Genomic DNA, 23,914 nt, shown 5'->3' on the forward strand with positions numbered 1-23,914 from the left:
GCAGGCTGTTCCACTGCCTCACCACCTTCCTGGTAAATAATTTCTTTCTCATATCAAATCTAAACCTACCCTCTTTCAGTTCCAGCTCTACCTGCCTACCCAGTCTGTGGGACACAGTTTGAACACACACACCCCTTTACCAGGGAGAACCAGGGCTGCTTAACCCACCTTGTAGGAGAAAAGGAGTTAGAAAGCTTTGTGATTGTGGACTTCAGTCTCCCCATTGAAGCTGTCACCTTTGGGCTCAAGGAATTATCACATTCAGAGGAAGCAGTGGAAGAGGTGAGGCTGTCTCTCCAGGCTGCAAGACCTATCTGGAGACCATGGAGATGTAGTTCTCATTCTCCTGGTGTGTCAAATCTTTAAGACAAGGGCAGGAACCCACTTCTCCCCCTCCCAGGAGACTGTCAGAAATACTTGTTTAGTTCACCAGCAGACAGCTGGTATGTGAGGGAATGCCCTACAGAATGGAGGTAACACCCTGTTTTGGAGAGGTAGAATGTGGGAGGGGAGGAGACATTGAGCTGAGAAGGTCAACATCTTGCAAGAGGAAGGTGAATCATACGTATTTATGCTAAAAATATGTGTAACCCATGCGCACACAGTGTCACAGTGTTTCAGCTCTGCCTGCAAAGCTGGACCTCTGGTCTGTGTAGCTGGGAGACAGATAAATTCTGGATTTGGAAGGACTTGTCCTGAGCCACAGAAATAAAAGCTTGTTTACAGTGCACATGGTAAGATTTACTGAGCATTGTCTCTATTAATATCATGAACTTATGTAAGAATTTACTCCTTTCTAGATGACAGTTCCCTGGCCCAAGCTGAGAGTCCTGGACTGTCATCAAGGACTCTGTTATGGATAACATATTAATAGCATCGCTTCAGATGATTTCTGATTACAGCTCTCTCTTTGTTCCTTCCCAGTTTTCTTTTCCCAAGTCTGCTCATTTCCACTCTGCTTTTTCCTCATTTCTTCTGGCTGTTCAGCTGCCAGATTTCTAGTCTGATTGTGTTCTGCCTGTAATGGAATCACTGCACCCAGGGCCAGCCATGAGATCCCAAAGAAAGACAAATGTTGGGTCCCCACTTGGGTGGCACCACGAGCATCCCCAGGAGGGAAGGGAGCCACAGCCTCTCCAGGCCAAGAGTTAAAAGTCTGGCCCTGTATTTGTGTACCAGAGCTCCAGGCTACTGTCACTGAGTGTTGAACCAACCAGGGGAGCTTGACAATGTACACTGGCAGAGGGTCTGCTTCAGAAATTGTGTTAGATTTAAGGGTGTGGAAATTCCTTCATTATTGGAATTCCCCAAACTTCAGCAGTCAGCAGATTTCATATGCTAATAATATTTGTGACAACAGGGAACCTATGAGGAGATTAAAATAAGGCTGGAGGAAGAATTGATCCAAATTCCTGGCTTTTGTCAGTTACAAATCATGCTGCACTACTGAAATTTTCATCTTAAGGATTTTAAGAATAACAGCACTATAGCCAAAGGTGGTGGGAGCAACCTTGCAATGCCCTAAAAATTCATCTGATTAAACTAGGAGGTCAAGCTGCGTAATTAGATCTAATCTATTCACAAAGTGGTGTGTAAAGTGCATTAGGAGAAATGGTTTTATTTCAGATGCTATCTAAAGCAACTGATTTTAATAATTGGACAAGTGCTGAGCCAAAGGCCTGGATTTTCTGTTTATCAGCAGTTTTTCGCTACTTCATATGTAAATTTGATAATATAATGAGTGTTGAGGCCTAGTTTTTCCTTGAGCATACATGCAGAGCTGGCTGACCCCAAGGACAGGAACAGGATACGTGCCTCCGAAGGCATCAGGGGGACACTTCATTTACTTTACATAAACCTCAGTCTTTAGTGACTCAAGACAGAATGCTCAAATAATTAAATGAACATTATTCTTGAACATGGAGTTTTAATAGTGCACCTTTTAAGTTTGTCATCAACCTGTATAAATTTATAGCAGATGAGAGTCCGTGCACAATGCGTTAACTGCTTTGAAGTGAAAGCCTGCTCCATGACTGGGGAATCCACCCTCCATTCTCTAGATCCCAAAGAAATCAACTCCCCAGCTAGAACTTGCTGGGAGAAACTAATGATGAGCAGGATGGATAAAAGTATTCCTACTGCAACTATCTGTATACACTCTAGGAGCAACAGCTTCAGCTTCCATGGTAATTTTGCTTTTGGCTTTCTGTCAGTATAATGAAGAAAGAAAAGTATGTTTTTAACTACAGCATTAATTTTTCAGGCTAGATGTGAGTTGCATGTCAAAACTGAAATCTTAGTTTGTGGAAGTGACATATTCACTGGACACATTTGAAAACCTTAGAATTCAAAACAATACCACAATAGTTTAAATACGTATTTAGTCAAATATACTTTCAATAGCATGAAATGTGTAATAGAGCCACTTCTGGTTTGATTTCAAAACAGCCAGCTTTTGTTTTCTGTCTGAAACCGCACACCGTTGTAGTTGGGTAACTTCCTCACAGGGCAGGATGGAAAGGAGCCATGGAAGCATAAAACCCCCCTTGCAGTCTCCTGTGAAACAGCCAATAAAGGAAATCCAAGCATGGATGATCTTAGGTGCTTCTGCCGTCTGTGGTGGGACACCTGCGGGGCCAGCCGGGACCGGGAACAGGGATGCGTCCCTGGAAGTGCCTGTCTCTGAGTCACTGCAGCAGCTGAGCTGGGGCTAAATTGGAAACAGAAATACATTGTCATGTCACCCGGATGCTCTGCCTCCAGCCAAATGGTAGACAGAAAAAAATGCTACCAGATGTTCTTATGTTATTAATATTGTTATTATTGTTATTATAAATAATATTCCATGTTGGCTGGCGTTCAGTCCTAGCCCATCTGCAGCACACATGCTTGGGAGGAGAGCCCCAGCAGCCTGTGGCTCCCCCAGTTCCCTGCACACCTGTAAAAGAGGCTGGGCAGGCCCCGCTCCCTGTGCTGGAGGATGGAGGATGCAGGGGCTGCCCTAAGACAGGGCTCTCCCTGCCTCGCTCCCCTCCGTCTGCTAGCTCTGCTGGCATCCCAGCAATGCTGCCTCAGCCAGGCGTTTTTTCCACTTCCCTCTTTCCAGCAGGGTGGGATCCTTTCCCCCACAGCTCTGCTTGGAGAGCTTTGTATCCATTTGCAACCCTGGGCTTATAAGATGAAGTCAAGCTGTGCTGATGTTCCTCTCACTGGACACTTTGCAGTAGGAGGTGCCAGCGTGATATTCCCATGGTCTGAAGCACCTCTGGCCAAGAACACAGGTGCCACTTCAGTGAAAAGTTCTCTGGCTAAACCTTCCTATCTAATGTTAGACCAGAAACTCTAAAAATTTGCTCCCACTCCATGGTAACAAAAAATGGACTGGCTTTGTAGGTGAATATGGAGTATGGCATCACTCCACTGTGGGTCTCACCATAAACTTCGGCATATTCTCTGTCTCAAGGGTGCAGCAGCTACCAAGCACTGTATAATGTAAGTGCCAAACCATTGCTGGAGTGGAAATTATCCCATTATACCCATTTAGGCCAACTGCCTAGGAATATGGGAATGAGAAAAAAATTATTGCAGGAGGTGATGACAGAGGTTCATTAAAAATAATAAAATGCTAAGATACTATTAAGTGTGGCATACTTGTATTTGTACATCTCTAAGCTGAAGAAACAGGGCTCCAGTATAAATAGATGAAACTTTATAAATGGACATTTGTGGTCACACTAGCTGTGCAGTAAGACAGTGTATTTTTAATTACTACATTGTGGCGACATACAGCATTGGTAAAGCACTTCCCAGGGATATGTGAATATGTTGTATTTGTCACTAGACGTCTGCAGCCACCAAAAAATGAAGTACAACCCTCTGAAGGTCACACTTGCCTTAAATGGCTGTACACGCAGTGCATCTCCCTACACGTAGGTCAGTGCCCAGGCAGCTGAGGGCCCAGTGTGGCTCTCAGTCTCCCACCATGGGTCACAATTCCCAGCTAGGGGAGCACAGACCCACCTATGGTACTTGTACTCTTGGCTAGAAACAGGAGGAGTGCTCAGTGCAGATTCTGAGAAAGGGCAGTGCCCACAGTGGCTGGAAAGTCTCTTCCCAAAGGCAAACCTGGACCAGGGACAACCTGGCCAAAACAGCCAGCTGTGTTCTGGGTGAAATCTCAGCTGTTCTGCACACAGGAGCTAGCTACAACCATGGCAAAAACAGTCATCAGATCTGCTTCAGCTGCTTTGGGTCTGTATTGGAGCAATTCCTTTGCCATGGCTTCAGTAATGATCATCAGTCTTTATCTCACTTAGAGCAAGGCTCATCCTATGCAATGAGATGTCCACACAGTCATGTTTTCTGGACGGCATCTCCTTTTCTGGCTGAAAGGTTTGTCCAGAGAGAACAGAAGAGTTTTATGGTCAGGGGTTTTCGACCCATGACTATGTGGAGATGTTTGGGCTTCTGAAAATGCAAAAAACTGTAGGGAAAGGCCTGGGGTCTTGCACAGCCCCTCTATGCACACCGTGAACTTCCCAAGCAGGGCATGCAGGTGCTGCCAGCCAGAAGCCCTCCTGGGAGCAGCAGAGGCCCTCACAGGTCTGTGGCTGCAGACTAAGACCTTAATTCCTCTACAGACTACCTTGGTATTTCTTCTTTCCTCCCACACCCCTTCTTTTCCTTTTGCACCCCTGGGGACACAGAATCAACCGAGTGTATATTGGTGGAAGTGGCTTTTTCAGACACCTCACATTCCCCCAGCATGCCGCTGGAAAACAAAGCTGGTACTAGTCTGAATCCATAACAAAACAGCAGGAAACCTTTTCTCTATTAAATCAACAAGGCATTGCCACTGATGTGAATAAGTCATAGACTTCATGCTCGCCACCTGAGAGACATCCACTCATCCTATGGAAAAGAGAGAAGCAATTAGTCTAAATTGTGGGCAAATGAACATATAAGGGTGTTTTCCCTCTTTTCCTTTTCCCGCTATTTTAGAACCCAGCAGTTTTCTGCTTCAAGTGGAAAATAGGGATTGTTACTGTATTCAGCCTTGGTTTTTTTCTAGACGCTTATAAATCTTGCTAATTAGCTGTAGAAATCATAAAAGCTCAGCATAATGTTTTAATCATAAGCTCCTCAGGACACTGATGTTCATGTTGTTCCCTGGATCCTCATTTCCATGTACAAATTACTGTGCCCATAACACTTTGGCAGCTCATCTCTCATGCCAAGGATACTTTCAACAGAATTATTATTTCAGTAACTAAGCCACTAGCTTACACCGGCAAAAAATAAAAATAAGAGAATAGCATTGCAGTGGAAGGTCCCCCCTCCTTGTACTGGTGGAATATTAAAGCTTCTTCAAAGTAATTAAATGCAGGTTTCAAGTATAAAGCCTGGCTGACAGATCAATGAAACAATTTTCTGTTTTCCAAGAAGCTAAAGAAAAGTTCCCCAGTCAGCAGCTGAGGAGGATAGGAATCCATAAGCACCACACTTAGATAGCAGTGCTAACACTTTGGGAATTTCTGGGGCAATACAACAGGTCGAAGGCATCGTGGACACAGCTGTGAAATCAAACCTCACTTGAATTCTTATCCCAATCACCATAAACAAGGTCAGCATCTGCTAAGACACTGGATAATAATAGCTTGCTTAATTATACATTTTGCCTGTAATTTATTCCAGATCAACTTTCCTAGTGGCAGTGAAGGAGGGTATTTTCCAGTTCTTTTATGTTCCTGTGATTAGTGAATAATGCCCTTGGTGTATGTGCATACATCTAATTTTCAGTTTTGACTTTAATGCAATTTAACATCATCAAAATAAATATTATTCTTCACTTTTCCAAATTTTGTTTCAGCGCTTGTAAAGTAAATATTTTGCTTAAGAATGTGGAAAGCCTGTGCCTGATTACTGAAGCTCTTTCTGAGGGGGAGAAGGAGCCCATCCCTCTATCTGGGCAGCTCAGGATCACCCAACAGATGATGGTGCTTCTTTAAGGGTGGACAAGACTTTCCTAAGCTGTGGCAGAGGAGCAGGGTGGATGGCCAGGGATACCTCCTTTACCTGCTCTATCAAATTTGCCTTAGCTCCAGCCCAAATAGTAAAGGAGGAATGGGTTAATGCGATAAACGCTTTATTTTTTTTTGTTCCTTTACATAAATTGTCAAACTACATTCATCTTTGAACCATTGGACATCAGTCGCATTCCTTTACTGTCTTCGAACTGACAATGTCAGTCAAATTTCTGAGCAGCTCAGAGCTCCTGTGCTGGGCACGGCTGCAGAAAATTGGACAGAGCCAAGCTTGACCTTTTGGAATCCCCCACCTCTGCAGTGGCATGGCTGAGGTGTCACAGGCCTCTGGTGGTTATTTCCCATACACCTAAGACTGCTTGCTGGCAGTGAACATCATGGCTGAAAAGAATATCTTGGTTTGCAGCTGCAATGGAAATATGGAAAGAACAGGAATATGGAAAGCACATAGGACGTGACCTGCTCCGAGTCTGCATCTCCAGCCCATACTGGGGGAGGCTTGGGTGAGTCAAAGGAAGCTCTGTGACTGTTCCCTTGGTCAAACAAAAGCACCCCTCAAGACAGATATTACATTTGCTAAAAAATTGGATGAAAAAGTCACTGATCATGAGTTTCTGGTTAAGTCTTATTTTCTGAGCTGTTTTCAAGCAAAAGTGAAAATTGAAAATTGGCAAACTTACAAGATCAATAGGGTTTACTTAAATGACTCACCAATTAGCATGTCTGTGGCTTTTAGTAACATTGTATTCTTGCCAATCACACTGGTTTAAACTTTCCCTCATATATAAATTACACACCCAGATTCATGACTCCTTTCTGTTTTCTTTTCTGTTTTCTTTTCTTTTTTCTTTTTCTTTTCTTTTCTTTTCTTTTCTTTTCTTTTCTTTTTTCTTTTCTTTTCTCTTTTCTTTTCTTTTCTTTTCTTTTCTTTTCTTTTCTTTTCTTTTCTTTTCTTTTCTTTTCTTTTCTTTTCTTTTCTTTTCTTTTCTTTTCTTTTCTTTTCTTTTCTTTTCTTTTCTTTTCTTTTCTTTTCTTTTCTTTTCTTTTCTCTTCTCCTCTCCTCTCCTCTCCTCTCCTCTCCTCTCCTCTCCTCTCCTCTCCTCTCCTCTCCTCTCCTCTCCTCTCCTCTCCTCTCCTCTCCTCTCTTCTCCTCTCCTCTCCTCTCCTCTCCTCTCCTCTCCTCTCCTTTCCTCTCTTCTCCTCTCCTCTCATTTTTTTTCTGGCTTTTCTGGTTTTTTTTCTTTACTTTTTTTCTCCTCCTCCTCTCACCTGCTCTCATATCCTCTTGTTTCCTCTTCTCTCCACTGAATTTTCCACATGATGTTTCCAGGGAAGTCTGTCTGTCCAGCAGGTGAGAAGTGTGGTTTGGGGACAGATGCCCTGCAGCACTTGTAGCATGAGGATTGAAACAGAGATCAAGGAGAAATCACCAATCTCCCTATGAGCTGTGTAACCAATATTTCTTATTGCAGGTTCAGTGCTCTGCAGGGAGTAAAGGGTCTTAATAAATGCACTTTTTAAAGGATCAAATGAGAGTGTGGTCAACACTGCTCTTCTGTCTCTGAGACTGACAAGGCAGAGCAAGCCTGTTACTGTTTTGGAGTTAGCCCTAGCTACTGTCATCTGTACCTTGTCCCCCTGTGGCTCCCAGAAGGCTGGGGAGGAAAAGGTGCCGAGAGCAGCTGGCCTCACCACCTGGGTGGCTGGGCTGGGGCCGGCAGACTGGCCGTGCACAGATTAACTTGCACAGTCTCAGATCAAGTATAAATTCCCAGACTGAGCTGCAACATCTGCAAACAGCTTGGAGCTTGCGTGCTCGAGAGGCCTGTCCCTGTTCTTGACTCTGTGTGTGTTCATCCATTCCATTTGACTTTGCTGCCCAGGAGAACAAGCTGTGAGCGCGGTGTCCTTCAGGCAGCTCCCGTTGCTTTCACGTTTGCACATGAGGCATGCAGCTGCCTTACTCTGGTTTTGTGAGAGGGGATGTGGCCATCAAACTGCAGTGACCATCCTTGGAGGCCCTCTGGCTCGGGAACCGGGGATACAACCCCGGCTGAGGTGGGCTGAGGCCGCGCGGTGTCACCTGGCGCTCGCCATGTGCGAAGCGGGGCCGCACGGCAGCTCATTAAACCAGGGGAACCCGATCTTGTGTCTGAGCCCTTGTTCAGCCTGAAACACGCCAGATTTGTTGACCTTACAGGCACACTGCAAACCACATTACTCCTCATAGGCTTTTGCAGAGGTTATGAGCCTGGGGAACATGTGGTTAAAAGGGAACTAGGCCATGTATTTACGTGGGTTTATTTTATTCTTTTCCTCTCCTGGTGCAGCACATTATTTTATTTGCTACAAAATTGCTTTTGGCAATTAGATGGACACTTTTCTGCATGTGAGAAATCTGAAGAAATTAAAAGTCTTTGAGGGGCTTAAACACCATCTTGTGTTTAGCTAAGATGAAGCTTAACAACAAACTGGACTAAGATGAGTTTATACACAGGCACATAAAGCTCCAGGGTGGTCTCAGTGGGTCTGCTGAATCCGCCCTACAACTGCAATGCTCCGGCTGTGTTTCCTGCCGTGAGTTTGCACAGGTGTCTGCATAACTTGGCTCCCAGTGTACTTATTTCTTGCGATGAGACACCAGACTGAAAAAAATCACATTACACCAGCTTAGCCTGAGATCAGTTTGCTGGACTGACAGTCAGGGGAAAACCTCTGGTGAACTGTGCACATCTGACACAAGAATGGGGAGATCGTCGGGCTCTGGACCCCTCAGGACCATTTTTAGAGATGTGCTTTCCAGGCCTGACCTGCCCTGAGTATGACATAAGGGAGCCCACGCAGTGAGTCAGTGTTGGAACCGAATCCTGGCTCTCAGTCCTCTGCTCACTCTGCTAAACCACACTGAGATTAAACCAACAGAGGCAAAGAGGGAGCCTGGATATAAGGGAATTTAGCAGGGAACCTGCCTTGACTTATTAATGGAAACTTTTGAAAACAGGCAGCAGCAGTAATTTTATTATATTTTTTTTCCCATGCTGAAACAATTTGTGTCCAGTAGAGCCATTCCCTGGAAAAACATTTCTTTAATTTATCTTCTTTAATTATCACTCATCTTTAGCGGCATCTGGTTCTGATATTTTATTAGAAAGTTTGCATGTTTAAACCAGGCCTGGGTGGTATTTAATTTTTTCTTGTTTCCATTTTCTACTGCGCTGGTACTTCCCATGGTGGGAAGAGATTGGCTTTGCTTTATTTCACAAGGCATAATAAGTCATATGGCCGTTCTATGGTAACATCATTATTACCATGTAAGCATGCTCAGAGACGTATCCTGCAGATTACGTGGTGTATTTACTTTAGGTTAGAGCGCCAAGCATTACAACCAGCAGGCTGGGTTCCTGTTGTGAAGAGATGCACACTGCTTGTGGCAAGATGTACTTTCTCCCCAAGATCTTAGCATCTGACTGGTGGTGCTGAACAGCTTATGATCTCCAAAACAAAGACTGATTTTTGAGAGGAATCCTTAAAATTGGGTGCCTGTAATATTTCTCAAGTTGTGCTTCCAAAGCATGAGGTACTCGACATCCAGCTCCCTGCTGAGATTTTAAGCTGTAGTTTCTATGAGTGATTGTGGACAGAAGAAGAAAGATTGATTCCAGTTCTTCCTTTGTTAATAGTGCTTTTTGAGACTAGGTCCCTGCTAAGGCACAAGGCGCTGCTCAGGCTGTCTTTAAAGTTGACAAAACTTTTGTTTCTGCTGCTGATTCTTTCTTCAGCTAAATGTTGTTTTATGATCATATATGACCTTCTCTAAAATAACCCACTAGTGTCACTGGTGGGTTGGTCAAAAATCATCTCTCAGATAAAGATTAATTCACCTGTAACAGGAAGATACCTGTTTTTCTGAACAGGGGAAAAACGTCTTTTAGAGAATTGCAGATATAAGCTATCACCGTTTTATATAAGAAAGGATAAAAATGAGATAATGATGTCAGGTATTAAAGGGGAATTTTAGACAGAAATAAAGAAGAGCAGATGTCAGTTGAAAGTTTTCAGTACCTACAGTATATTGCACTTTCCTTCCTGCGACATCTGCTTACTTAACATGCTGTACTGGATTTTGTGGTGTATACTTAGTTCATGGTCTGCCTGTTTTCCCTATCGTGCAATGTTCTCTTCTGGTTAGATGGAATTATGGTCTGTGTGGTAAGGGTAAATTAAATATGACCTAACAGTCACTTGTCCTCATATACATAAGCCAGTGAGTCTTTGCTGTTGTCCAGCAAGGGCTGTGTCCTTTCTTACTGGTGCACAGCTATAATGCCCACAGGAGCCTTGATGAAATTTCATCTAAATAAGCAGTTTGGTTTTGGAAGAGAAGAACTGCTAGTCTTGAAATGTAACATGGAAAAGAAATGCTGTGCAGATATTGCTCAGATGATCATGAACAGGGCATGCATTAGTACTTCTTGTTACTGCCCTGGAACTGGAAGACAGGAGCTGAGCAGACCTGGCACATACTCTATTGCAACATAATGCAAAATCACTAACATGCGGGTAGGTTAAGCATGATTTCAGGTGAACTAAACAAGCCTAGTTTACATATTAGCAGTAGAGCAGAGGACACTAAGCCCTGGAAAAGAGCATTACCATTTTCAGCACCAACAGGCAGTGCTTTCTCTGGGTGGTACGAGCTTGTCCCACTGCATCTTTCAAGCCCTCAGACAGCAGGACTGGCAGCACTTCTGCCCCTCTGGTGTCTGATGGACCACAAACCCCACAAGAGAAGAAGACAGGTTGGCTCAGACATCAGGCACTGTCTGATGCTCTCAGTGGCATGAGACATAGTGTGGAGACAGCTGCCAGTGTCTGGACTGTGGGGCTCACATCCACAGTTCCAGCAGAGTTTGTTACTAAAAACTGGGTCTTGGCCTCACCTTGGACATTGAGCCTTGGCCAGCTGGGGCACATTTCAAGAGTCTGGGTCTCAACTTCCCTTGAGTTGCCAGGGACTGCAGTACGGGGAGGAAAGGTTTCACCAAAAACCATGTTTGGATGCCTGTGGACTTTCCCTCAAGGATAGTGTGACAAATGATGCCCACAAAATGTCAAAACCACTTTCTCAAAACTAGTATTTCCTTTTCCAAAAAGCATTTACCAAATGAGCAATTCTTCCCCATCCTCCAAATTATCCACAGCTCTGCCCCTTTGGCAACTGAGGCAGGTCTCTGCTTCTGCAGACACTACAGCGAGTGCCTGAGTCTCAGTCTGGTGCCCCTGAACAGCTCCCCAAGATCTCCTTGGCTCTGAAAAGAGAGTCCTGCTGATGCAGCCAGAGTTCATTTGTGCTTCTCGCTTGTCAGACTTTTGGCTCTGTCTTTCCCAACCAGTTCAGTAGGCCCTGCAGGAAGCTGAACCAGACTCCTGGGAGCCCATGACTTTCCCATTGTCCTGTGTTAACTGCAGGGCTGGCTGAGTTCAAGCCATTTTTCTTCCTTTCTGATTGTTTTCCTTACAATCTGCTATTAAGCATAACCCAAATACTTGTGCAGTAAACAGTTATTAGGCCAGTGCACACTGTTAAAATTATTGCAGGATAGCTCTGTGTCTATCACACCACACACTACCCAGCTAAATATGCAACAGGCTGCTCCTTGTCCATCACATATACTCATGACCCCAGGACATCAACGTCATGCAGCACGATGAACGTAGAGTGATGCCTGCCCTGACACCTGCGCTCTTCCGGTCAGACTAAGCTAGCTACAGCTTCAGGGATGTTTCCTAAAGCATTTTATTATGAAGATTTGAACTGGGGCCACATGGCAATGCTAAGATTTGGTCTTGGCTGGTTTTATCTTTTTTCAGTGATTTTGAAACAACGGTGAAGAGATCATCCAGCTCTGAGGTCAAGTACAAACAGGCAGCAGCTCAGTTTAATCAAGGATAAAACACAAAGGTAGTGGAAGATTGTCTTCATTTGTCTAATGGACTGTATTAGACAGATGACATCAGAGCACCATTGCAGTGTCTAAAGAGCATAATCATTTTATCCAGGTAAGAAGGAAAACACATCTCCAGACTCTTTGCTGGATCTTAACAGGTAACTGAAAAAGAAAATGCACATGGAGACTAATGAGCTCTTCCATTTCTAGTTGAGTCCTGTCCCTGCTCCCTTCTGAGAGGGAGGTCCATTTTCTGAGGAGGTAGTTATATGGGGAATGTGGAGAGAAGAAGTCATTATGGAAAGGAGAGGATAGCAAGCCCACTCAGGCTGAAAACAGCCTGGCCTCCCACCCAGAGGGGACAGGAACTGCTCCAAGACACTCCTTCTGTCCCAGCTACCCCATCTTGGGGAACAAGAGACTTCGTCTTCCAAGGGTACCAAAAAAATAAGCTTTTGCCTGGATAGAGCCACTGAAATAGAAGGGAAAAATACCTCCCTCAGAAAGGTGTGAAATCATCATGCAATTATCAAGCTGGATTTCTTTTTTTTTGTGCTGTGCTTTTCGTCTGTCATGGGTGTAAACTTGGCCTTGTGGCTGAAATGGCAACAGCTATAAACTTCAAAGAATAACTTCCTCCACGCTTTTTTAATAAGCGTCTACCCTCATCAGCAGACAATCTGCATGGTTCAGCTGAGTTTCTAATTGTCCAGTACTTTCATGCACGAAGTACAAGCTATGGTTTCCCAGGCTTGTTTTAGGACACAGCACTCCCCCATTAGAGGGAAATTTTTCCATATTGCTCACTGACAGGATATGGAAGAAGTGAATATTTTGCTGGAAAGACCTGGGGTTATTCCCTAACAAATTGAGTGTGGTATCTGTGGTTTGGCATGAACATCAGCACTGATTTATCTCACTGTAGCCCAGAATCACCGTGGGCTATCTGACTGCTTCAGCCGACACATAGGAAGGTTAGTGCAGTACTTCCAGGTATTTTTTCTTTTTTACTCCCTGGGGTACCCTAGAACTAACCCTTAGTAAAGCACACAGTCCTCTCTTGTTCTGCTTTTCTTTTCAGCCATTTTCAGCCTTGCTATGTCTGAAATTAGGTGGAGAAAGGAGTAAGTTAGGCCAGAGGTCCCTGGCTCATTTATGGCTTATTTGGCAGGCACCTGTTTTTACTGTTGAACTTTCCTTCCCTTTCCTTTCCTTTCAATAATTTTCTCTCATAAGCCTAAGTGATTGGGTGCTGCTGAATATTGATTGTATTGCATTTGGGTCTTGGATCATACCTTCACAAAATTTGGGAAGAGCCTTCTATGCCTTGAGCTTCCAGAAACAATAACAAACAAAAATAACTTTTGCATTAAATCTGAATGATGTGACTTTGCTGAGGCTGTCTTCAGGATCGTAATTTCTGATTCGTGTCTGATCAGTGCCATGGCCTGTGAGTTTGGGAAGTCCCTGGATACACTGAAAAGGCATCAGAATCCGGCTGCCAACCCACTGATGTACTGAGATACTTCCCTTGTTCTTGTGTCAATAGCAGCGTATTTCTTTTTCAAAGGGGCCACTTCCCACTTCTTCCTTACCCTCTTCTGATTATTCTGGACAAAATAAGGGCACCAGCCTTAGCACTGGGCATCTGATCCCAACAACCAGTACTTCTCTTTGTAACTGATAATAGAGATATAGTTTATTGCTTCTAAATAAATAGCATCATTGCAGATAAAATGAAGGTGAGCTTGGGGAACCCAGCCATTTGTAAGGCTGGTAGTGTGTTTTGAATTAATTTCCTTACCTTACCATCCCTTAATATATCTGCGGCTTGACCTTTATTAGAGATTTTTAAGAACAGATTCAACATATACTCAGCTGTATTTAGCTTGCCTCATACTGGCCCATGGAATAAATGGCTTCTTGGGATCCCTTCCAGCTTTGTTTCTGGGATGTTTATGACTCTCACTTTACTACAATGCAGTATGCAAAAATATTACCCTGTATGTTACGTATGCTGCCTGTGAGGCTGTTTGTTCAAGCTGGACCCCTCCCCAAGCTGGACACCTCTGGCTGTTTCCAGTCTATATATATGGAGTGTCCTCCAACTCAAATTGCTTCTTTTATGCCTGCTGTATGGTTGTCTTTTAGTTGTTTTGTCTCCTTTTGGATGTCCTCTTATGCATTTCAGTTTTCAAAATCAGCTTCTTGTTTGCCTGGTTCTCTTACTAGTAGCTGCAAGATGTCTTGTAGGTCAGTTTTATAGTCCTGAACAAGAAAAAGGGAAAGCTTTCATGAAGGACTCCTTAATTTCTCTGAATGTAACCACTTCTGGGGACCCAACTCTGCTATTTTAGGCACTAGTAATAGGTGGATTGTTCCAAAATCCTGTTTTTATTGTTACAGATCATTGGGAGCCTGTACTGAAGCAGTAAGGCTGCACAAGGGCATGAATGATTGACCTAAGTTTCCATGAGGGATCAAATAAAAGTCTGGAGGATTGCTTCGGATCTCAAACATAGAGATGTTGGGGGTTTTTTTCCCCCAGTTGTGTAAAAGTCCTGGACAAATCCACAGAAGGTGTGTTTAAAAGGCCCTTTCAGGAATATCTATTCCTAAGGAAAAACAGCTCCTGCCCAGGGCAACTGGTTGATGTGCTTCAGGGGACACATTCGGTCACTGGAGCACCAGTGATGTCTCATTTACTGAAATGCTAGAATTATCTCCAAGACATATAAAAAAATATTAAATTTGTCTCTGAAATTTAGTCAACTGACTGAATGGATCACAAAACTCTAGTTTTGAATGCCTTTATTTTGTGGGAAATTGTTTCCTAGGGATGTTTCTACTTATGTCAAATAATTGTTTTTGCTATTTGGTAGGGACGCCAGATACCACTGTCTGCATAAGAAAATGCTAATTTTTTGGCACACTGGGATGCCATGTAGACATGTTATATGGCTACACATGTACATTCTGGTATCAATAGTGGATGAAAATAATATAAATGTATTTATGTATTTACTGGAAAATCTGTGGATAATCAGAACACTTCTACAAAAAAAAAAAAAAAAAAAGTCTTATTTTGCATTCTTGATCAATTAGAAATACAGTCCAGATCCTCTGAAAGAAAAAAAGAACCAAACAAAACCCCAGCTCCCTAAGAGTAGTGAATGATCAAGCTGCAGCCTGTATTTTTTCCTAAGGGAACATTGAACGAGATGTTGATGAATGCCTTCTTCTGGTCTGCTTCAGCCACAAATGAGAGTACAGGGTAAGTCAGCTCCAGGCACACACACTGTTCCAATCAAGGGAGCAGAAGGGGCACTTTGCATTCACCTTCTGGCCCATAAGTCAGGGATCCCACTACATGGGATGTAGGGAACCAGTCTGTAGATGGGTCTGCTCTCAACATAGAAGTGGATGTAGCTGGCGTGAATACCTAGGCACAGGAGCTAGGAAGTACTCCTGGGTCCTGCCAGACAGACATGGGCAAAATGCCCCGTGCTTGTAAAGTTTTGGGGCAGGGATAGATGATAGATAGCAAACCTTGCATGTTTATTGCTTATGAATTACCTTTCCAAAGACACACTTCCTTCCCTTCAGCCAGCTGTTCTGCCTCAGCACTCTTAGCTGGTAGATCTCCAGACCTGCAATGTGAGTTTAAAATAATTTATTGAAAAATCCTCCTCTTTGTTGCAGTCAGTTGAATCTGCTGGGCCATGCAAGAAAGAGTAGTTCAACTAAGATTATTTTCAACAATTCTTGTTCTATTTCATAATAAAACTCAATGAGAAAAAGACTGATCAGTCAAATATCATCTCTGGCCTTTTCTGTCCATTGTTTGCTGTCAAAACAAAATAGTTTTGAGCATTTTTTTTCATTTATATTACATGGGTTTAGGCAAGGGCTCAATCTAGTAATACTTATCAAAGGCAAGAGTCCTTTCATCTACAGATTTGTGTGAGCATTGAATCAGCCCCTAACTGCCTGTGTCTGTATTTTTGCCATGGAAGTTGAAAGCTTGGATCTCCTAGATTAGACCCCCCACATGGGAGAAATAAACAGGGCAAATCCAAAGGAAATCTGCTTGAACATCACCTTCACCGTTCTATTTCTGATAGTCTGGAACTCTGGAGGGACAGCAAAAGATTTTGAGTGATGTAGCTACTCAGCAGCAGGTACTTTCACTGCTCCCACTCATCCTGGTGGCTATCCCCATCCCTTTGTAGGACACCCGTGGTCTATGTGTGGATAATATATGGTGGAGACGGAGGACAGTCCTCAGCCTGACATGTAGGATAATGTGCTCAGATCCCAGTATTGTCAGTCTGCTTGTCTGATCATTCACACAGGTCTTTACATTTTTATATGCCTCACCTTCTTATAAATAAAATCAGAATAACATCATCTTGAGAAACTACTACAGCAAGCACCCATCCATCCATCCATCCATCCATCCATCCATCCATCCATCCATCCCTTTATCTTCTCTCTCTCAGCACCCAGTAGCAGATTTCCACAGCAGGAATTCTTGGTCACAGCCTTGGTGATTTATGTGGGAATTTTTAAAAGGTGATTGAAGATTTTTTTTTTACTATGCCATCCCTTTTGCAGTCAAAGAGACGTTAGGTTCCCTCCTCAGCTGTCATATTTCACAGCCTGGCATATTAAGTTAAATCTTGGTCTCACTTCACCTTAGTGCCCTGGTCTGTGACCTGCAACAGATCAGTGCTCTGATCCCTGGTCCCTGCTGCCTGGTGACTGATGGCTTGTGGGAACAGTAATCTCTCCAGCCACTGCCACTAGATTTGACAAAGGCTGTGAATCAGAGTCCTAAAACTAGGGGAAGTTAGTGAATCTCTCAGTGCATCTAGCTGTGACTGCATGTCACGTCTGTGCACAGGATTCACACACAGCCTCTCTCTCTCGGTTATCTTTGTAACACAATCATCATCCCTGTGTGTTTTGGAAATGTTTAACCTTCCCTTTAAACCAGTATGATCATTTTATTCTTAATTAAAGACAATGGCTATGAAGCATCATGGATGAATTTATTGCTAAAAATGCCCTCTCCAACTGTCCAATGCATTTATTTTAAAGTTTAATGGTCTTCCTTCCCTTCTCACTATGCAATCCTTATTAGCGTCTTCCATGATTAATTTTGGAGCAGGAACATGAAAGGGGCAGAGCTCCAAGAATGGCATTGTCTGCATTCACTCTCAAATTTTTTTTTAAAATTTATTTCTTTGTTAAAAGATATTTCATTCAGAGAATCCCCACTGAGCTTTTTATTGCAGAAAATTAGGGATCATAAATCGTCTCCCAGAAAACTATAAATCCAGTACTATTGAAACATTCCATGGGCAGATCTTGGCTCTTTGATGAAATCACTCCTTTTTCTTGTATAATTTATGAGCTTTTTTTCAGCATGGGGGGATTTATGCTTTTAAATTGCTCACCAGGGTTTTATTGAATATAATTTGCTAGCAAATTTATATGAGCCAAATATATTGCATTTTATCCACAATTATGAGCAATAAAATTGATGGGGCTTTACTTTTCATTTTCTTCTGGCAAGCAGAGGAAACATGAGTTTATCCTGAACTTGGAGTGAGGTTTCTCAGGGATTCACATGTACAATTAAAAAAGAAAAGAGTGTAGTCAGCAAGGCAAAGGTGCCATTTTGGAAACTTTATTTGGTGTATGGGAGGGGGCAAGTTAAATTGCTCTTGCTCCAAAGGGACTGTAAAACACTGAGGAGCTGAGTTAAAACCACTGAAGCCTATGACACACATCAACTTTTGCAGAGTTTGAATCACACTGTTGGGAGGCAAGGTGTGGATAAGAGCTGCGGGTCCTTCATGGTTCCGTTTGATCTCATTTTCCTGTGATATTCTGATTTTTGTTTGATTCAACCTGGTATATTCAAAGGCATAGAAAAAGCCCCCAGTATAACCCTACCTTCCATGATTAATTTTATTTACTCTATCTGAATTGTGTTCATTTTGGTATGCCCATATCCCTTGAGGACTTTTGTGACTGACAGGAGAGAGGAATAAAATCCCACATATCATTAATCTCTCTAAGGCATAAGGAGCCACAAAAGTGTTCTGTGTCCTGGTTCTTAACAGGCTGTTATTTCCAAATAATTGTTCATCAAAATAAGACTTCTAACCCACAGTAAACTTCATAACACAGGCAGATGCAAATATTGCAGCTTGCTTTCATGTGTGTGTGACATTTGGGGTGCACCACACTGCTTAGGTGACCAGGTATGGAATAGGAAGAAAAATTCAGGTGCAGAACTACACCTGGGGAAAACATCCCTCCAAGCAGGGGCTTACACTGCTTTGAGCTTTGTTTCATAGACCCTCACCTGCTTTGGAGAGCCCTGCCTGCCTTTGCCTCCATCCGTTCCTCTCTCTGTTGGCTTCATGGGCTCTGAATCTTGTTCCTCCATAGGAATACCAAACCCTTACAACATAGTCTTGTGGTCTGGGAGAAGAAATGTTTAATCCAATTTAGCCAAAGTGGGGCAAGCTGGTTTGTAGACACACTTTATAGAGAAGTGAGGAAAAAGGCTGAATTCAGCTACTCTAAAAATGGAAATAAGATGATGGGCATTTCAAAAGGAGGAGAGCACTGGCCCTTGGTCCACACCCTGTGGCTGTCCAGGAGACAGGGGACTGACCTCTTTCTGTCACCTCACTCCTCACAGGAGGGAAACCACCTTCTGTCCTGAGAGAAGTGTTTAGAGGAGATGTTCCAGGAAGGATCCTTGTAATTTAGCCCTCCTTTTTTGGCCTTCTCCTTCAGGTTTTACAGCAGCAAGGCTCATTTTGACACAGAGCAGGTACCTTGAGCTTTTCTTTGCACTAAAGGAAATTAAGGCTGCAAATTGAAATGGGCAAATCAAAGGAAGTTCAAAGCTTAAGACCCACAGAGCTCTTTGAACTATTTGTCCCACAAGAGCCCAAGCTGCCGGTATGGTCAGTGCATTAACTGTGAATATCCTGTCTGGCTCATGCCCATTTTTTGCCATAGTTGTAGTATTATTATTATTATAACATTCTATAGGTTTTGGACTTAATGTACACAGGGTGATGATTGCTGGGGCCATAATAATGAAATATGACTTTCTTAATGAAATTTCAGTCCCAGCTCATTTCACGGCTGACATTGAGGTGACTGCAAATAAACACTTTCCAGAAGAGTCAGTTAAATGGCTGCATAAGCAATTTATCAAATATTGTAACATTTAAATAAATAATAAAGAAGTATTCAAGTGTGGTGTATTACTGCCTGTGGCTTTGTTCCCAATAACCTCACAACTTGTCTCTCTAATAGTTAGATTCCCACTGACAGAAAACAAATCTCTCTCCAACTTGGAGAATTTTATCAGATTTATCTGAATGCGAGATCAATGTGCAGGAAACAAATGGAGTCAGCAACATGATTTAAATTAGAAGTCTAACAATTTACAGTCTCCACTGGTTTCTCATAAACCTTATTAATGTTTGGCATTAGGTACCAAGGAACTATAAATAACATTCCAAAAGAACATTTATATCTGCTTAGACTCTCGTTATATGTCTTCAACACAGCTTAAATAATGTCAGTAATACCTTCATCATGAACAGGAAATGAAAAAAGTTGCCCCATACATGTTTTGTCTTTTAATCAAATATTATTTTCTCCTTAGAACTGCAGAGCTGGTGGGTTTTTTTTAATATTTATTTTATTTATTCAAAACTTATGTCTACAATTTCCACTTGTTTTTCTAGATCTCAGTAGGGTACAAAACTCTCCCATCCAAACAGAGCAGAACAATTTCTTCACATCCTTAATGCAGTCCTTCCCTCCTACCCCCTCACCTCAGCTGCTGTTAAAGGCCAGGCTCATTCCTCAAAGATGTGGGCAGGGGCACTACCATGATTCCATGAGCTGCCTGTGGGAAGAGGCAGCAAAAGGAGGGAGGGCACTAGCTAAAATAGGGTCTGATTGTAGCAGAGCAGGAGATGAGAGAGATTTATAGACAGCTGTCCCAAAATGTCCTCACTTATTTCTTGTATTTTTGATCTTCTTCCTTTCTCTCATATTAGTTTTTTTTTCCCTGTGCAAAGATTTCATTTCCTTCCTTAGAAGATTGAACCCAGATTTTCTTTTCCATCTAACATATCCAAACACTCCTGTCCAAAATTCAGTTCTGTTCCGAAATAGCCTGCTCCCAGTCTGCTGTGTGGTCCTTGTTATTTTCATGAAATCATAGAAGGGACACACAAGGATTCTTGAAGTCCAACTCCTGGCCCTGCACAGGACACCCCAAGAGTCACACCATGGGCCTGAGAGCATTGTCCAAACACTTCTTGAACTCTGTCAGGCTTGGTACCATGACCACTTCCCTGGGGAGCCTGTTCCAGTGCCCAACCACCCCCAGGGTGAAGAACCTTTTCCTGATACCCAACCTAAACCTCCCCTGACACAACTCTAGTTCATTCCCTTGGGTCCTGTCACTGGTTACCCCAGAGAAGAGATCAGTGCCTGCCCCTCCTCCTCCCCTCATGAGGAAGTTGTAACTGCAATGAGGTCTCCCCTCAGTCTCCTCTTCTTCAGGCTGAACAGACCAAGTGACCTCAGCTGCTCCTCATAAGATTTCCCCTCAAGGCTGTTCACCATCTTTTTTGCCCTCCTTTGGACACTCTCTAATAATTTAATCTCTTTTTTATATTGTGGCACCCAAAACTGTCCCCAGCACCCGAGTTGAGGCTGCTCCAGTGCAGAGCAGAGTGGGACAATCCCCTCCCTTACCCGGCTGGCGATGCTGTGCCTGATGCCCCCTGGGACACAGTTGGCCCTCCTGACTGCCAGGGCACTGCTGACTCAGGTTCAACTTTCTATTGACCAGGACCCCCAGCTCCCTTTCTGTGGGGCTGCTCTCTAACATCCCATTCCCTAGTCCGTATGTACATTCAGGGTTGCCCCATGCCAGGTGCAGGATCTGGCACTTGTTTTTGTTAAACTCCAATTCATCTCCCTGCAGGACATCTCTGCCTTCGAGGGACTCAACAGCTCCTTCCAATTTAGTATTGTTGGCAAACTTACTTAGTATCCCTTCCAGTCCTGCATCCAGGTTGTTAATGAATATGTTGAAGAGCACAGGGCCTAAGATGGAGCCCATGAGTGATGGGTGAGATGAGCCTTGGTGGCTGTAGCAGAAAGGACATTGCCATTCATACTGTGCTGGGAGTGATGACGCCTTGACACATCACAGGGAGCAAAGAAATGGGCTGCATAGCCAGGGCTCCACGCACACTGGTGCAGCCAGTCTCCTGGGACTGGTGCCGAGTGGTGTATGATGACTGAACCCACGTGACAGAAGAGAAACTGTGCTATTGTCCTACACACAGCATTTCCCTCCAGCGGCTCCTTGTATGAGATCACAGAAGAGTTGCATCCTTGTAATTACCTTTAGCTTGTTTTCAGGCATCCAGACTCCAGGTCACTTGGTCTGCTAGACTCTCATCATGGCCTCTTGCACTTCCTACAGCACTCACAGTGCCCACAGCTAGAGCCTGGAAACCCCCAGCCAGCCAGCTTTGCAGGGTTGCTCTCTCCTTTGCACCCTTCTCATCAGCACCTGTCCATCCATGTCTGTCTCCAGTACGTACGTCTCTTTCCACACAGTCTGTTACACCTGTGAAGCAAATTCCTGTGGCTGCATCTCCAACCAGCCACCCACACTCCCTCTCTCAGTCCTGTGGGGCAGGTGAGACCCTTTTCAACAGTAATAAGGAAGTCAGCACACAGTGGTGAAGCTTCACTTGCAATTTTTGCTTTTAGGTTGGCTCCTAACAAGGCACTTAGATTCAGAAGGGTCTTTGGAGCCAGAAAAAAAAAAAAGGAAAAAGAAGTGCCAAGGGTAGAAAAGGAAAGAATACAGACAAAAATTAAAAAGCCACAGAAATGCTAAAAGAAATGTATCAAAGAGGTGGCAATTAGATTTAGCTCCTAGAATGATGTGACAGATTCAAAGGCAGAAATATTTTACATTCAGTAGCATAAGAATTGGTGGAAAATTAATTCCAAGAATGTCTAGCCATTGAGCCAAATACCTCTTCACCTACAGAGGCCAACTACAAGAAAAACAGAACCTTTAGCCTGACCTTCAAACAACAATTAGTGCTGATTTACTGACACGATTTTCCAGAACATGGACAATGCTTATGAAGGCATTGAAAAGACTGTATAATAAATTGTATTTTCTTTGAGTGTCATGGGATGTAGCCAATTTTCCACTTCAAACAAGCTCTGCCAGGGTGTCCTTTTGTTAAGTCAATGAATTAAATTCAAACAAAACAACAGCTTTATTGTAGCATGTGGTTTAGCAATAGGCCTGAGGCTACTATTCAATAAAAAAGAAGAATAATTACACACTTTGTTATGAAAATTACATGATAAGTTCATTAAAAACCTCTCTGAAAATAAAGTTAAGTACACAGTAATTCAGTTTTTCCACTACCATCTCCTCACTGTGACTATTTGAGAGAAACTGTAAGGTCCCATAGTTCGTTCAATTGAGGGGAAGGAGAAACTCTATAGAATTACTTTTTATTTTTGAAAACCTTTTTTTTCCCCTTTTCCTCCAAGCATTATGATTATTGGTAGCAGCCATCTCTAAAAGTGCCTCCAAAATTGTGTGGCACTCACAGGGCTGAGTTTAGGCTGCTAACGTACATGTGAATTTGTGTAATTTTTGATGTGCTTATGTTCTATTTTGGAAAGGGATTTGGGAACCTAAGAGCTCAATCAAGCACACAACCCCTGCAGCACAGCAGGTTACCACGTGCCCGCTAAGCTGCCATACCTCCCTGGGTGCCGCTTTCAGTCTGTGGCAGCTCTGAATTTACCTCATAGCATGAGAGGTTTAAATTAGGTCAAATTACATTGTGCCTGTGTGCACCCAGACTTTTACTGCCATTCAGCTTATGCACAACCTCTGGTAACTCCTGGCCGGCCAAGTCTGAGTGACCTGACCATGTGCTGGATCTCTGAGTACCACTCAAAATCACCAGGGCTTAGTAACTTCCAAAATTGTGCTCAGAAACTGGCAATTGTTTGTGAAGAACCCATGTCTCCTTAGCCCTGGAGTTGAGATCCTAGCAATTTTAGGAATACAACAGTTGACAGCCTGTAAAAAGACAGTACTTGCCAAAGGAGCTGCTTGTCATCAGGTGGTCAGTGTGGCATTGGCCCTTATGCTGTGTTACACGATTGATTGTCCTTATATAGAGGTTTACTGCTTTAATTTACTTTAATATCTTCTTTATGGAAAGTGTATAATTTGTGTGATGATGCAGAAGAGGGGGATGAATTTCATTCTTCACAAGCCCACCAATAATCCTAGTCAAGGAGCAGCACCCAGCACAATGATCTGTAAGGAGACCTCAGCCCCAGAAACTTCCCCATACACCTCCTGCTTGGATGACAATGCTGGAAACAAAACAAAACATTCTTCATCTTAGCACTGACAGGTGAGAACCCAGAGAAGAAGTCCTTGGGGGGTGCCTGGGAGACCTGAGAGGAGCGAATGTTTCCATGTGGTTGGTCACCTGTGAATGGCAAATTGTTTTAATGACACTTGTTTTCTGAATCACTCTCATTCTGGACACTTCTCACTTTGCTGTAAGGAAGCTGGGGAGCACTTTCATAACCCCATCATTTTATGCAGACACAGCAGAGCAACTATGGTTGCAAAAAAGTGAATGCCTGTGATTCGTGTGAGTGAAGTCATCCAAAGCAGTTGCCAGAATGTGGCATTATTCAGAGACAGCTTATGCTGGAAGAATTTTCTTTTGCAGATACAATCAGGGGTTATTAAACCCCTGCTGGCTCTATAAGATTTGGTAGTAGATCACAGAT

The 23,914-nt window shown here is 43.3% G+C and overlaps 1 long non-coding RNA gene across 1 annotated transcript in view; it reads right to left on the minus strand.

Moving 5' to 3' along the window:
- Window positions 1-1,996: 1,996 nt before the first annotated feature.
- Window positions 1,997-23,914, minus strand: part of LOC116440664 — a 96,532-nt gene continuing 74,614 nt past the window's right edge. The window contains exons 3-4 of the long non-coding RNA XR_004238723.1: window positions 15,569-15,642; window positions 1,997-2,710 (exon numbers count right to left, since the gene is read on the minus strand). This is a non-coding gene — a long non-coding RNA (uncharacterized LOC116440664). The remainder of the gene's footprint in view (window positions 2,711-15,568; window positions 15,643-23,914) is intronic.

The sequence above is a fragment of the Corvus moneduloides genome, chromosome 3 (genome assembly GCF_009650955.1).
Source record: "Corvus moneduloides isolate bCorMon1 chromosome 3, bCorMon1.pri, whole genome shotgun sequence".
NCBI lineage: Eukaryota > Metazoa > Chordata > Aves > Passeriformes > Corvidae > Corvus > Corvus moneduloides.